At 41.0% G+C, this 14,993-nt stretch overlaps 1 protein-coding gene across 3 annotated transcripts in view; it reads left to right on the forward strand.

Moving 5' to 3' along the window:
* The first annotated feature begins 89 nt into the window (after positions 1 to 89).
* LOC482938 (zinc finger protein 705A) overlaps positions 90 to 14,993 on the forward strand; it is a 28,727-nt gene continuing 13,823 nt past the window's right edge. The window contains exons 1-4 of one of the 3 annotated variants that reach the window (XM_038560520.1): positions 91 to 279; positions 11,553 to 11,834; positions 12,091 to 12,161; positions 12,699 to 12,704. The gene's annotated coding sequence lies outside the window, so the exon portion shown is untranslated. Of the gene's footprint in view, positions 280 to 11,552; positions 11,835 to 12,090; positions 12,162 to 12,698; positions 12,705 to 14,993 lie in introns of all 3 variants that reach the window. The other 2 variants (XM_038560521.1, XM_038560519.1) reach the window with 2 other exon arrangements.

Below are 14,993 nucleotides of genomic sequence, written 5' to 3' on the forward strand. Positions count from 1 at the left end.
CGTGGCGAAGGCACGCGCACGCGCAGCACACCCCTCTCCGCCCAGGCCCCGCCCCACCCGAGCTCGCCGTTTCCGGCCGACCCGGAAGCAGATTTCCCGGACGGAAGGGCGTCCTCGCTGGAGGCTCAGCGCTTGTGGCTGCAGCTCGCACGTGGATGCCCCCAGCGTTGCGTCCTCCACGCCCGGAGCGCGGGGCCTCGCGAGCCTTCCAGCCCCCCCAGCTCCGCCCGCCCCGCCCGCGGGGAGCCCCGCCCAGCCCTGGGTCCGCGTCTGCTTCCGGTAAGCTGGTTCCCAGGCCGGCCGCGCCCCGGGACCCCTCCCTCCGCGCCCCTCCTCGGGGAGCCCCGGTGACACCCCCGCCCCCCGCCCCGCCGGCTGTGCCTGCCCGCCTGCGCTCGCGTTCCTGACGAGCCCCCGAAAAGTGTGCACTTCCTGGGCAGGGGCATCTTCGGGGGGGCAGGGGGAGACCAGGGAGACCCCGGGACACTGGGCGGGGGGGCGGGGGGAGATCCGTTTAGGGAAGCGGGTCGGATGGGCCTGGACCGAGCAAGACGGTGTGTGTGACCCGGGCTGGAAGCCCTGTAAGAAAAGTGACTAAAGGGATGCGCAGGGCCGGGGTGGGGGGGGACCCCAAATTCATTTATTTTATTTTATTTTTGGAGTTTTGTTTTTGATTTCCAACTCCCCACTCCCTTTTTTAAAACGCTCTGTGTCCGATCCCGACGATGAGGTCCCCGGGGTTTTGCAGCCTGTTGTCCTGGACACCCCCTTCGGTGCTCCTGTCAGCAGCAGCGGGCCACTCTCGTCCGTGCGGCCTCGGTGAAGATGCTGCTACTCACTCCTCTTTAAATCAACAGCGGGAATTTAGTGTAAGCAGCTAGTCCACATCATCATCTTCCTCCCCTGCTGACGTCCTGCCCTAAGCGGACAGTGCAGTGTGTTTCCGTTCCCTTTGCCCTCCCCTCCCCGCCCCCGAGTGACCGAGGGGGAGCTCGAGTGCCCGGGGGGACTCTGGAGAGCGAGCCCATCCGTTCATCACTGAGGAAGTTACTCAGGTGGTTCCACTGCTGACCTTCTTTCATGTTCTCCAGTCCTACTAATTAGGTCTTCTTAATCTCATGTTTTGTTTTTGTTTTTGATAGTTTAATAGGATGTTCTGGAAAAGAAGAATAAAATATTTGAGATTGTGATTAAAAAAAAAAAAAGCATGAATGAGAAGCGCTCTTGCTCAGGAGTATGAGACACACGCTCTGTCGTTTGTGGGGTAGGGGTGTGGAGGGCAAACCCTGCCACGGGATCCCCTGTAGGCCCAGCCATCTCTGCGAAGATGGTGCTGTTCCCTCTACTGGCTTCACCTGCCCACCTCGACACACGCAGGGAGCCACAAGGCAGCTTGACATCTGGAAAGGATCCAGATGTTTTAAAGCAAGCATGGAACAAAAGCATCCCCCAGTAAGAGGAGGAGGCAGGAGGTGCTGTGACTCTGGGAAGGGAGCCTGGAGGGGGAGTCAGAGTGCTGTCTGCGCTTAGGGCTCCCCGAATGGAAGGCAGTCTGAGCAGCTCGGGGGCAGGAGGAGTGAAGTGTCTGTTCCGACTCTGTGCTCAGCAGGTCCCAGCAGAGACCGTGGGGTCCCTTCCAGAGGTCAGTCCACTTCATACACTCACTGCACCCCCAGATGCGTGGGCTCGCCTACAATAGGAGAGCGTTCTGAAACAACAGGCAGAAAAACCCACCTGTTGATTTTCACGTAGGTGTTGGATGTCCGAGTCCGCACTGTCGGTGAACAGCAGAGGACTGCCCTCCCCACGTGGCAAATTCCTCCCTGTGTGTGTGGCTGCAGTACAGGAAAGTGTTAGGTTGATTCCGAGCCCCTAAAGTCATCTCCACACTCAGGAGTGACTTGTCAAGACTGAGCTTGCCTGAGAAAGCAGCTTTTTGTGTGTCCTTTTTAATTTCTTGATTCTTCTTTCGAGACTTCATTGATTTCTGTCAATGTTTTGATTTCTGTCAATGATTTCTCTCAATTTCTGTCAATGTTTTGTTGTTTCATTACTTAATCTTCTAATCTTCTTTTAACTTTTACTAATTATCTTCTTGATCTGTAAAATTTGAATTGTCAGTTTCCTCTTGCTTCCTTTTACTCAAGGAAGTTCAACAGTTTATAAAGTTTATAAAGTTCAACAGTTGGTTCCTTCATTTCCAAGCCCTCTCTGATAAGTATACTTAAAGTTTATACATGTTTTTAAAGATCTATTTATTTGAGGGAACATGCATGCACTTGTGAGGGGAGAGGGGAGGGGCAGAGGGAGAGGAGAGAATCTAAAGCAGACTCTGCGGAATGCAGAGCCTGACTTGGAGCTCAGTCTCACAACCTGGAGATCATGACCTAAGCCTAAATCAAGACTCGGATGTTTAATTGACTGAGCCACCCAAGCAGGTGTTACTCAAGTTTGTACATTTTTTCGAGGTAATAGGCGTGGCCTTATCCCATGATTTTGACAGCTGTTTTTTCTAGAGGGTCGGACAGTCATAGGACATCCTTCCTGAGTCTGCCCTCTCAGCACAGACCTGTCAGAACAGGACATAGAACGTTCAGGAGACTTGTCCTTCAATTTATGTCAGCAAGAATGATGCCCATGAACTAATGGCGACCCCGCTCCCAAAAAAAGACTAGAGTGGGATGAGCTAGAGTGAGATGCGGAGAAATGCTGAAAGGACCCCACCTTCCCCCTGGATTAAAGGAGACAAGAAGGCAGCAGCTAGACATAAAAGTAGCCCAGTAACGCTTTCTTTCCTTTTTTTTTAATTCAAATTTCATATTGGAAAATAACAGCATAACATTTAAGTGCTAAGAGAATGGATCAAATGGAGGATAAAGTTGTTAGTTTATAAGTAATAACAAAATTCATGATATGGCAGGAAATGACAGGACCCAAACATAACGTTAGAGATTAAAAAAAAAAAAAAAAAACCTAGCTGAGATTAACAATAATTCCTCACCTGTTATGGGAAAGATGGCATAAACATGGGATGTGAGTCCAGGAATACTTTCATGGTTAAAAGCATCTACCTCCAAAATTACCTACCTCATTTGTGAAATAAGTTACCAACCATCTGATGAATTTAGAGGAAAGACAAGTCTATGGAAATTCATCTGTCATAGCAAAGGTTTGAAATAGCATTTATTTTACATGGAAGTTAGAATCGACATACAAAACCTAATAGAATTGCCAGGTATTTTTGAGAAATGACCAGAATGACTTGAGATACTGTGTTCCTTATTGGAATTATTTCAAGACCTAGAATTTTTTTTTTTAAGCCAGAAGATTTTATTTCTGCAGCCTCAGAAATGTCTAATTCAGTTGTGAATGAGATGCTGATGAAGCTATTTACTACACTGTGTTGTGTTAACATTTTATTTATTACCCATTAGCCAAAAAAATAAAGTATAAGGTTGACTTTCTATTTTAATAAATTATTTTTAAATTTACACTTTTAGTTAACATACTGTGCAATATTGGTTTCTCAAGTAGAATTCAGTGCTTCTTTACTAACATATAACACCCAGTGCTCATCATAACAAGTAACCTCCTTAATACTCATCACCCATCTAATCCATCCCTCACCCACTTCCCTCCATCAACCCTTTCTTCTCTATTGTTGAGCCTCTTATGGCTTGTTTCCCTCTCCTTTTTTTCCTTCCCATATGTTCATCTCTTTCTTAAATTCCACATATGAGTGAGATTATATGGCATTTATTTTTCTCTGATTTCATTTAGCATAATACATTCTAGTTCCATCCACCTTGTTGCAAGTGGCAAGATTCCTTGTTTTTTTTTTCTTTCTTTTTTGATAGCTGAGAAGTATTCCATTGTGTGTGTGTGTGTAATATATATATATTGTGTGTGTGTGTGTGTGTGTATATATATATATATATTACACATCTTTATCCACTCATCAGTTGATGGACATTTGTGCTCTCTCCAGTTTGGCTATTGTTGATAATGCTGCTGTAAACATTGGTGTGCATGTCCCCCTTCAGATCTGTAGTTTTGTATCCTTTGGGTAAATACCTAGTAGTGCAATTGCTGGATCATGAGGTAGTTCCATTTTTAACTTTATGAGGAACTGCCTCCATATTGTTCTCTAGAGTGGCTGTACCAGTTGGCATTCCCATCAACGTGCAAGCAGGTTCCTCTTTCTCCACATTCTCACCAATACCTGTTTCTTGTGTTGTTAATTTTAGCCACTCTGACAGATGTGAGGTGGTATTTCATGGTGGTTTTGATTTGTATTTCCCTGATGGTGAGTGATGTTGAGCATCTTTTCATATGTCTGTTAGCCATCTGGATGTCTTCTTTGGAAAAGTGTCTATTCATGTCTTCTGCCCATTTCTAAACTCAGTTGTTTTTTGGGTGTTAAGTTTGATACGGTTTTTGTAGATTTTGGATACTAACCCTTTATCCAATAGGTTGTTTGCAAATAATTTTCTTCCATTCTATATGCTTTTTTTAAGTTTTGTTGATTGTTATCTTCACTCTGCAGAAGCTTTTTATCTTGATGAAGTCCCAATAGTTCATTTTTGCTTTTCTTTCCCTTGTCTGTAATGACGTGTCTAAGTAAGAAGTTGCTGTGGCTGAGGTCAGAGGTTTCTGCCTGTGATCTTCTCGAAGAATTTGATGGTTTCCTGTCTCACATCAAGGTCTTTCATCCATGAAGAATTTGATGGTTTCCTGTCTCATATCAAGGTCTTTCATCCACTTTGAATTTATTTTTGTGTACAGTGTAAAAAGTGGCCCAGCAGTTTCATTCTTCTGTATGTTGCTACTTTCCCCAATACCATTTATTGAAGAGACTGTCTTTTTTACATTGGGTATTCTTTCTGCTTTGTAGAAGACGAGGTGACCATACAGTTGTGGGTCGACTTCTGGGTTCTCTCTTCTGTTCCATTGATCTGTGTGTCTGTTTTTGTGCCACGGCCATTACTGTGTTGATGATTACGGCTTTGTTATATAGCCTGAAAGCCACAATTCTAATGCCTCCAGCTTTGTTTCTCTTTTTCACAATTGCATTGGCTATTCAAGGTCTTTTGTGGTTCCATACAAATTTTAGGTTTGTTCTAACTCTGTAAAAAATGTTTGTGGTATTTTGATAGGGATTACATTAAATGTGTAGGTTGCTTTGGGTAGTATAGACATTTTAACAATGTTTGCTCTTCCAGTCTATGAGCATGTGCTCTTCCAATCCATGAGCATGGAATGTTTTTAAATTTTTTTGTGTCTCCCTCAATTTCTTTCATAAATGTTTTGTAGTTTTTAGGGTACAGATCTTTTACTTCTTTATTTAGATTTATTCTTAGGTATTCTGTTTTTGGTGCAATTGTAAATGCGATAGATTCCCTGATACCTTTTCCTGCTGTTTTGTTACTGGTGTATAGAAAGGCAACAGATTTCTGCACATTATTTTATAATCTGTGACTTTGCTGAATTCATGTATGAGTTGTAACATTGTGTGTGTGTGTGTGTGTGTGTGTGTGGTGGAGTCTTTCAGATTTTCTACATAGAGTATCACGTCCTCTGCAAATAGTGAAAGTTTGATTTCTTCCTTGCCAATTTGGATACCTTTTATTTCTTTTTATTTTCTGATTGCTGAGGCTATTACTTTCTTGCCAGTTTGAATACCTTTTATTTTTTGTTGTTGTTGCTGTCTGATTGCTGAGGCTACGATTTCCAATACTTTGTTAAATAGTAATGGTGAAACTGGACATCCTTGTCCTTTTCCTGGGAAACACCCCCAGTTTTTCCCCATTGAGAATGATGCTGTGGGTCTTTCGTATATGGCCTTTATGATGTTGAGGTATGTCTCAGCTGCTCCTTTGTTGAGGGATTTTAACAGAAATTGTCAAGTGCTTGATTTTGTCAAGTGCTTTTTCTGCATCTATTGACAGGATCATATGGTTTTTATCCTTTCCTTTATTAATATAGGGTATCAAGGGTATCACATTGATTTGCAAATATTGAACACCGCCTGCAGTCCAGGAATAAATCCCACTTGATCATGGTAAATAATTCTTTTAATGTACTGTTGAATTCAGTGTTAGTATTTTAGTGAGAATTTTTGTATCTTCATCAGTCATATTGGCCTGTAATTTTCCTTTTTAGTGGGATCTTTCTCTGGTTTTGGAGTCAAAGTAAGGCTGGCTTAGCTGGGTGTGTTCAGAAGTTTTCCTTCCATTTCTATTTTTTGGAACAGTTTGTAAAGGATAGGTATTAATTTTCTTTAGATATCTGGTAAATTCTTCTGGGAATCCATCCAGCCCTGGCCTTTTGTTGGGAAATTTTTTATTACTGATTCAATTTCTTTTCTGGTTCTGGGCCTATTCAAATTTCCTGTTTCTTCCTATTTCAGTTTTGTTAGTTTGTACGTTTCTGTGAAGTTATTCAGTTCTAGGTTACCCAGTTTGTTAGCATATGATCTTTCATACTATTCTGTTTGTATTTCTGTGGTGTTGGTTGTGACCTCTCCTCTCATTCATGGTTTTATCTTTTTGAGTCATTTTTCTTTTTGATAAGTCTAGACAGAGGTTTGAAGAACCAGCTCTTAGCTTCCTTGAGCCATTCTGGGCTTTTTTGTTTGTTTCTATATATCACTTTCAATCTGCAGGTGTCTTTAGGTCTAAAATGAGTCTCTTGTAGGAGCATATAGATGGGTCTTCTTCTTCTTCTTTTTTTTTTAATCCATTCTGATACCCGGTGTCTTTTGATTGATACATTCAATCCATTTACATTCAGAGTGATTATTGAGCGTTATGAATTTAGTGTCATTGTGTTACCAGTAGAGTTAGGGTTTCTAGTGATGTTCTGTGGTCCTTTATAGTCTTTGTTGCTTTTAGTCTTTTTTTTTTTTTTTCCTCCATTCAGAGAGTCCCCCTTAAAATTTCTTGCAGGGCTGGGTTGGTGGTTAGGAACTCCTTTCGTTGTTGTCTGGAAAACTCTGCCTTTCCTTCTATTCTGAATGACAGCCTTGCTGGATAAAGAATTCTTGGCTGCATATTTGTCCATTTATGTCCTTCCACTCCATTCTGGCCTACTAGTTCCTGTGGACAGATCCCTATGAACATGATCTATCTTGCCTTATAAGTTAAAGACCTTTCTTCTCTTGCTGCTTTTAGAATTCTGTCCTTGTCTGTGTATTTTGTGAATTCGACTATGATATGCTTTGATGATGGCTGGCTTTTGAATTTAATAGGAATTATCTGTAATTCTTGGATTTTGATGTCTGTGTCCTTCCCCAGATGAGACATTTTCAGCTATAATTTGTTCAAATAAGCCTTCTGATCCTTTATCTCTCTCTTGATCTTCTGGGATTCCTGTGATACAAATGTTATTATGTTTTAATAAGTTGCTGAGTTCCCTAAGTCTGCCTTCATGGTCCATTACCTTTCTTTACCTCCCCTTTCCAGCTTCATTATTTTCCATAATTTGATTTTCTGTATCAATGACTCACTCCTCTGCTTCATCCATCTTCCTTTTATGGCCTCCATTTGTGTTTGCATTTCAGTTATAGCATTTTAAATTTTGACCTGACTAGACTTTTTTTTTTTTTTTTTGTCCTGGCAATAAGGGATTCTCTAGTGTCTTCTATGTTTTCTTCAAGTTGAGCTACTTTCCTTATAATTGTTTTAAATTCGAGTTTAGATGTCTTACATATATATATATATATATATATATATATATATATATATATATATATAGATTAAATCCCTGGCTGTGAGTTCTTCTCGTGTTCTTTCTTTTGGGGTAAATTCTTCCAGCTTGTCATTTTGTCCAGAACAGAAAAGAAGAAAGAGAAAAAAGAATAGTAATAATTTAAAAAAAAGAAAAGAAAAAGAAAAACAAAACAAAGACCTAGATCATGGGCATGTTTTATTTTACTTGTGAAAAGAATCTAGATCCCAAAATAAAAAACAAAAAGTATACAAAAAAGTAGATATATTAAACTAAGAATTAAGGGGTGCCTGGGTGGCTTGGTTGGTTAAGTGTTTGCCTTCTGCTTAGGTCCTGGGATTGAGCCCCACATCAGGCTCCCTGTTCAGCAGGGAGTCTGCTTCTTTCTCTCCCTTGTGTGCACTCTCTCACTCTCTCTCTCAAATAAAATCTCAAGAAAAATAAGAATGAAAATAAAAATAAAAGCAGGAATTGGAAGATACAAGAAAATGAAAAAATAAATGTAAAAAGGCAGCTTGAGCCCCTTCCCCCTGGAGCTGAAGCTCTGCAACTCTCCATGATCAGTAAGTACAGTGGGACCTAGTAGAGGGTGCCATCCTCTGGGGGCAGGACGAGGTGTAGGGCTTCCCGCCTCCACTCTGTGGCGCTGTTTTGCTGCCTGAAGACTTTCAGCACTGATGGGCGGGATGCAGCTGGTGGTGCCCTGCTCTGTAGCCTCGGAGATGAAAGTCCAGGCCCCTGCTCTTCAGGGAGCCCTCCCAGAAGAGCAAGCAGTCCCCCTAGATGTGACCCCATTTCCATCTGAACCCTGGTTCCTGCATCCGATCCCTTTCATCTCAGGCATGTGAGCCAGTTTCCAAAGTCTAAATTGCAAGGACTCACTGTGGACCCTCGTTGGGGGCGGGGGGGGGGGGGTGCCCTTAGGTCCCAGGAAAGCGGTGGCATGAGCACCTGTAGCAGAAAGCGGGCGCTAGGACCCGCTGCTCTCGGCCAGCTCCCCGGCTCCTGTGTCTGCAGCAGCGCCGCACCTTGGCACCACCCCTTCTTCCAGCGACCCAGGGGATCTCAGACCACCCTGTCACTCCTGGGATTCCGCCCTCGCTCTGCCACCCGAGCACCTTCAAGCCAGGAGTGTCTCCACAGTGGCAGATTTCCAAAAGTTCTGATTTTGCCCCTACTGCTTCTAACACTTTGCAGGAGCCTCAGCGGGCAGGCTCTCTCCCTGCGCCGCATCCACAGCTGCACCTCTACCAAGCAACCTCTGCACCTCCTGCCTTCCAATAGGGCGTTTCTTTGCTGCTTGTAGACTTGCAGTTTTTGTTCTCTCAGACCTTTGATTGAGTTATTGGGTGTTCAGAATGATTTGAGAATTATCTCGCTGTGTTCCAGGGAGGAGGCAAGCTCAGGGTCCTCCTACTTCTCTGCCATCTTAACTCCTCCTCCAGTTAACTAATAAATTCTTGATGTATTATTGAAAGTACTCTGTCCAGTGCCCTAACACTCCTTTCTCCACACTAGTAACATAATTTATGCTTGTTGCATCATAATGTGTATTGCAGATTTTCATGCTTATTCAGCTTCCATCTTCTTGAGGTAGATGTTTACACCATTTATTTTAATCTTTAATCAAATACTTAAGATAAAATTTTCCATGAATATTGCTTTAAGTTTGTACCATTGGTACTTTTATATATTAAAAATTGTTCATAATGTACATTTAAAAAAATTGTTAATTTTATTTTAAAAGAGAAACTTTCCATTTAATTTTCAGTTGGCATTACATGTCTTCTGTGGTTGTCGTTATTTTCCAGTCTTATTTTATTGTGTATAGGGACTTTGCAGATTCCTTTTTTAAAAACGTGAGGTTTTCCTCCATCCTTGCACAAACCTTTTGTATGCAGGGGACCATGTGTGCTATAAAGGTATGATGCTTTCATATATAAAATTTACAGTAATTATAAACTTCATTCTATTTTCACCTTTTCTGAATAGCTTTGGATGTTAAAGATTACGAAAGGTTGGATTTGAAAGCTTTTTTCATTTATAGTATTAATTTGAAAGACAGATTTGGTTTTATACTTACTTCATATTTAAAGCTTATACTGGTACTCCGTGCCTTTGCTTTCCAATTTGTGTATTGCTAAAAAGGTAGGAGGCAAGAAGGCAAGACTATTTTGTTTATGCTACCTTGTAAACTATCTCCCTAGCACCTGGAATGGCCCATCACTGGTGTTGGGATTCTAGGAAGCTCACTTAATAACATCATTTTTCCAGATTGCAGTTCTGAAAGGGAAGGAAAGACAAGTGAATTGGTATAGATATCAGTCATTTTTTCATAGTATGGGTCCTTTTTTGTCCTTGGCACAGAGACTGTGTTAAGTTAAATTATTAACTGTTAGTTAAATTATTGCTAATTCATCTATGAGTTATATACTTACACACAGATTTTCTCTAAATGCATCTCTTGTGCTAGTTGAGGAAGAATTCACTTGGTTATAAGATTAAGGGTCACAGTTGGTTTCTCTGAAGATTTTGTAGGCTTTCTCCATGATCACATTTTGTACAGTGAATATTGTCTCATATCTCACTTGAGTTTTTATAATGATCCTCAAATCATTCTTCGTCTTTGAATTACAGACTCTTTGGGGGTAGTTTTGTTTTGTATTGCTTTATATATGTTTTTTCTAAACTGGGTTTCCACAAACTCACAAATTCCTTTTTGTATTACTTAATACTTCTTTATTATTGTTATACAATTTCCTTTGTAATCTTTACCAGTAACATGGATTTTATAGGTTGTGGGCTTATCTTTCACAGCTTTCAATAGTTATTACTTAATCCTCTTTTCTTTTGCTCATTTTAAGCCTGTCAGCAACATTGAGTGATTTTTAGCAGTATCTCTTTTCCTCTCTTGTACCTCTTGTACCTCCCAATATGGTCTCTTTTAGATGGTTTTTATATTATTTTTGGAAGTTCTGAGGCTTTGCCAAGTTGTTTTCCCTTCTTTCTATGTAATTGCTTTCATCCTTTTGATTCTGCTTTGAAGTCCTATTTTTAAGGTTTTTAATAATGTGTTGTCTGTCCGTTACTAAAAGTATTGGATACTTTTTAAAGTTTTTCTCCAAGGCAAAGGATTCTTTGAATATTAATATTCAATTACTTTTTCACTCCTACCTTTTCCTTTTACTGTTATTTTTTTCATGCCATTTTCATCGAATTGAATTCTCCTTAAACCCCATGAATTCATGGTGATAATTTGCAGAGAAATACGTGTCCGGGTCGTGCTATAGCAAGAACTCTTCCTGGCTCAAAATAATGACTGTTTAACACAGGACTTTTGGAAAGTTTGTGGGCCTAGTTGGGATTTTCCATAATTTAAGAATTATCAGCTGAGAAGCTACTTTTTATTTGTGGTTTGCATCCACTCATGACCTTCTTTGATTCCCACCACTTGAAACCATGGATAAAACAATGATACCTAGGTAAAGTCTTCCTTCCCACTCATAAGAATTTCCTGTTTCATATGTGTGGGGTTCCCTGGATATCTGTATATTTCCTTCGAAGAACAATTCTAAAGATTAAACATAATTTTACATTTCAATCCAAATTTACCTTGAAGGCAAAACCTAACATAAATCCCATGGCCAGTGCAGTAGTAGTTTCCCTAGATCCTCCTCTCTCCTTGGATTCTCCCATATGTTCTGGATAATCAGCTGGTAAACCATATTTATAGAGTATCTTTTGGGCATTGTGAAATGTCTTGGATATTGGCTACCTGTCCCCAGTTATCAGATCCTTGCATTAAAATGTGGTTTTTCTTTCAGATCTAAATCAAAGCTCTGTCCTCTCTACTGGGTGACTCATAGGAAAATAAAAGGATACAGTGCCCAGAATCCAGCTGTCACCTCTCCTGACATTTAAACAACTCTCCAGTTCCTCAGACCCCTAAACGCCTCCAAGAACGCAAAAGATTCAATTTTTTCATCACAGTACATGCATACAGTGGGCAAAAAGCAAAGCTTGGTAATCACCTTGGCATTGCCTAGCTCTGTGATGCTGAAGACATTCTCATTTCTATGCATTACAGAAGAGATTCAGACTTCCAGGTATGGACCAATGTTCTCACTATTCTGAAGGGCTCCCTCAAAGCTCAGGGAGGAGGCAGGTGAGGGGTATAAAGCCAGAGGGACCAGTCCAAGTGCCCTAAAAAGAAAAATACTGGTATAAGAGCTGAGGGTACAGTTGGAGCAGGGTATCCACCCACTTTCTGGCCTTGTAGCCATGGAGGAAGATAGGAAGGGGTCAGAGGTGAAATAGCGTTCATTAGTTTTGGAGATGAATATCCGTTTTCTTCCTCTGCAGAGTTTGTAAGCTTTGGAAGATGCTAGTTGAGCATTCTGCACTATGGAGACATGTACCTGACACCTTACAGGGTATGTATAGACTCTATTCTGGAAAATGTTTGAGAGTATCTGCTTTATATAGCAGTTCTTACACAGAACCTATTCTGGGCTCCTCAGAGGGTGTATATATGATGGCTCAGTGGAGCTCTGATATTGTTCATGAGCCCTGAATATCAAATCAAGTTGAAGGTGGTTGATTTTAGTCCTTTGATCATCAGAAATGTTTGGCTGTTGGAGAGAGAGGTCCCTGTTTTAAGGCATATCTTGTGGTGATACGTGGGATCAGGGTTCCAGTCATTGAGTGTGGGATGCTACTAAGCTGAGGCATAAATAGTTCTGAAATCATTCCAGCTTTAATTAAGTTGAGAAGATGTGCTCCCATCTGACTAAACTGTAATTCCATGTTGCATATTTGAGGAAACTCCCAGTCACCAAACTCCCCCGATTCCCGACATATCTGAAACTATACAACTCTAAAATTTCGAAGTCATGGATCTTTGAGGAAAGTGACTTCTCTTCATTATTCTTCCAACACAACCTTGGCTTGGACCCTGTTCCTGCCCTCAGTGACAGGTAGGTGGTGACTTTATCCAGGCCGAAGGCTCTGCATTTCTTTCCTGGAAGTGGTAGACATTTCCTTAAGTGTCAGATAAGGGGCTCATGATGGTCCTCTCAGAAGTTGATGGATTTCAGAACTCCTTCTCAGCAGATGGATTCCTAAGGGCAGTAGTTCAGCATCTTCAGGAGCTTTAGAAACTCAGTATGAGAGCAAATCGTCACAACTCAAGTATTGTCTCAATTAGAAAGGATGAATTCACTGCAGCCATCGGAGCCAAATATTCTTCCCACTGCTGAAGACTTCAATTCTACTTCATATACCTTCTGTTTGCTTCAGATGCCCAGACCCCAAACCCTCAAGCCCCTGGCATTCCATACCCCTGTGTCAGAAGAGAAGATGCCAAGAGCCTTCTGCAGGAAGTTCTGTGGTTCCCTTCAGTTCCAGCCCAAATTCATCCACTGAGGGGTAGAAGTGAAGCCACAAAATGACTCAGTCCCATTTCTTACCACCCTTACTTAACATACCCTGCATCCTTCTTATCCTTTTTCTCTTCTTGCCAAATGGTTACCCTCTGGGGTTCCTATTTTTCAGAGGCATTCAGAACCATGAGAAGATATAACTTATCATAAACTGTGGTCAGGGAAACAGGCTTTTGAGCCAGATAAATATGAGCCAGTAGTTCAAACAATGCATTATATGCTCTCTGGGTTTTGTCAGGTCACGTGAATCCTATCCAAGTTGGTTTCCTAAGAGGAAGAGTGAAGATGATAATGGCGAACTTGTAGGGGCTTCTGAATAAATGGCAAGAAGTAAATACCTATCACCTAATATGTGATCAATATGATGATGTATTTGGGCAGATAGTTTCTTAGATCACCCATGAGTTATCCATAGACTTTGTATAGAGCAAGGCTGGAAGATGTAACTGAGTTCATGAGAATCCTTAGGCTTATAGTCTTGGAATGGACATCTCTGCTGGAATGGGAGTTCTCAGTTAGGGACCACAGCGCTTTTTCATGTTAAAAACACTTTTCAAACAAATGTGTATGGTTTAGAAATCATAAAGCATGTTATTTTTAAGATAATGTTCTCCATGGAGGCAAGAAACCACATTCGGTGGTCCTGTTGGAAAGAGTCAGTGGCCTCTGTGCAGTAGTTAACGGACCTCTGAAACAAAGTCTAGATTTATACCATTTCCTGATTTCTTTGTATACTCTGTCAAAATTCAAGCTATCAAGGGCTTACCATCCAGTTTACAAAACTCTTGGATATTTTATAAGCAACTCTTAGAAGCCAGTGCATGCCAGGTCAAGCATAACTACTGGAGGGACTGAGGAATGTATTAAAATTAGTAACTCTCAGGATGCCTGGGTGGCTCAGCGGTTAAGTGTCTGCCTTCGGGTCAGGGAGTGATCCTGGAATCCTAGGATCGGGATTGAGTCCCACATCAGGCTCCCTGCATGGAGCCTGCTTCTTCCTCTGCCATATGTCTCTACCTCTCTCTCTCTCTCTCTCTCTCTCATGAATAAATAAAATCTTTAAAAAAAAATAAAATTAGTAACTCTCCTTTGTTGCCCCAGGGTAGGAGTATTGTGTGAGGTGGATTCAGCACATTTAAAGTTCATAGAATTTTGCCTGGTGTACATTAAAGCTCCAGTTAAGATTTATTGGTTGATAAACTTCCCAAGTGACTTGAAATATCTGGAATATGTGAGGGCCGATGCCCTCAATTTTCTTAATATGGTGTATATATGTGTATATATATATAGTGTATATATGTGTGTACACACACACACATACATATATGTATATTAAAGTATATTAAACTATTAAGGAATTACTGTAGCAGTGATATTGGCACAATAACTTATTTATTGAAATAACAGCAAGAACAAAATTCACATCTACTTAATTTAACCAGGGAAATTTGCTTTTCATAGAACTAACAGCCACAAAAGAACAGCATACCCATATAGATTTATGTTTTAAGTTTGGTTTCAGTAAAATTGTTTTTAAAAGTTATATTTGTATTGAGCTCTCTAGAGAATGTTCAAGCTTTTATATTTTCTTTTCTATAGAAAATGCTTTCAAGAGGAAAAGTCATCACTGTGTAATAATAAATCCTTAAATATTTCTGAATCTAAGAACAAAGCCCAAGATTTCCATGGTAAAACATTCAGGAGAATGTGCTCATGTTTTTCCAGCATTCCCTCTATAGCTGTCCCAGGTAGACCTGCCTCATCATTTGTACAGAGGAGCTCCACAGAACAGGGGGATAGGAGTCTCCTGTCACACTGTTGTAT

Source organism: Canis lupus, chromosome 16, assembly GCF_011100685.1.
Source record: "Canis lupus familiaris isolate Mischka breed German Shepherd chromosome 16, alternate assembly UU_Cfam_GSD_1.0, whole genome shotgun sequence".
Taxonomy (NCBI): domain Eukaryota; kingdom Metazoa; phylum Chordata; class Mammalia; order Carnivora; family Canidae; genus Canis; species Canis lupus.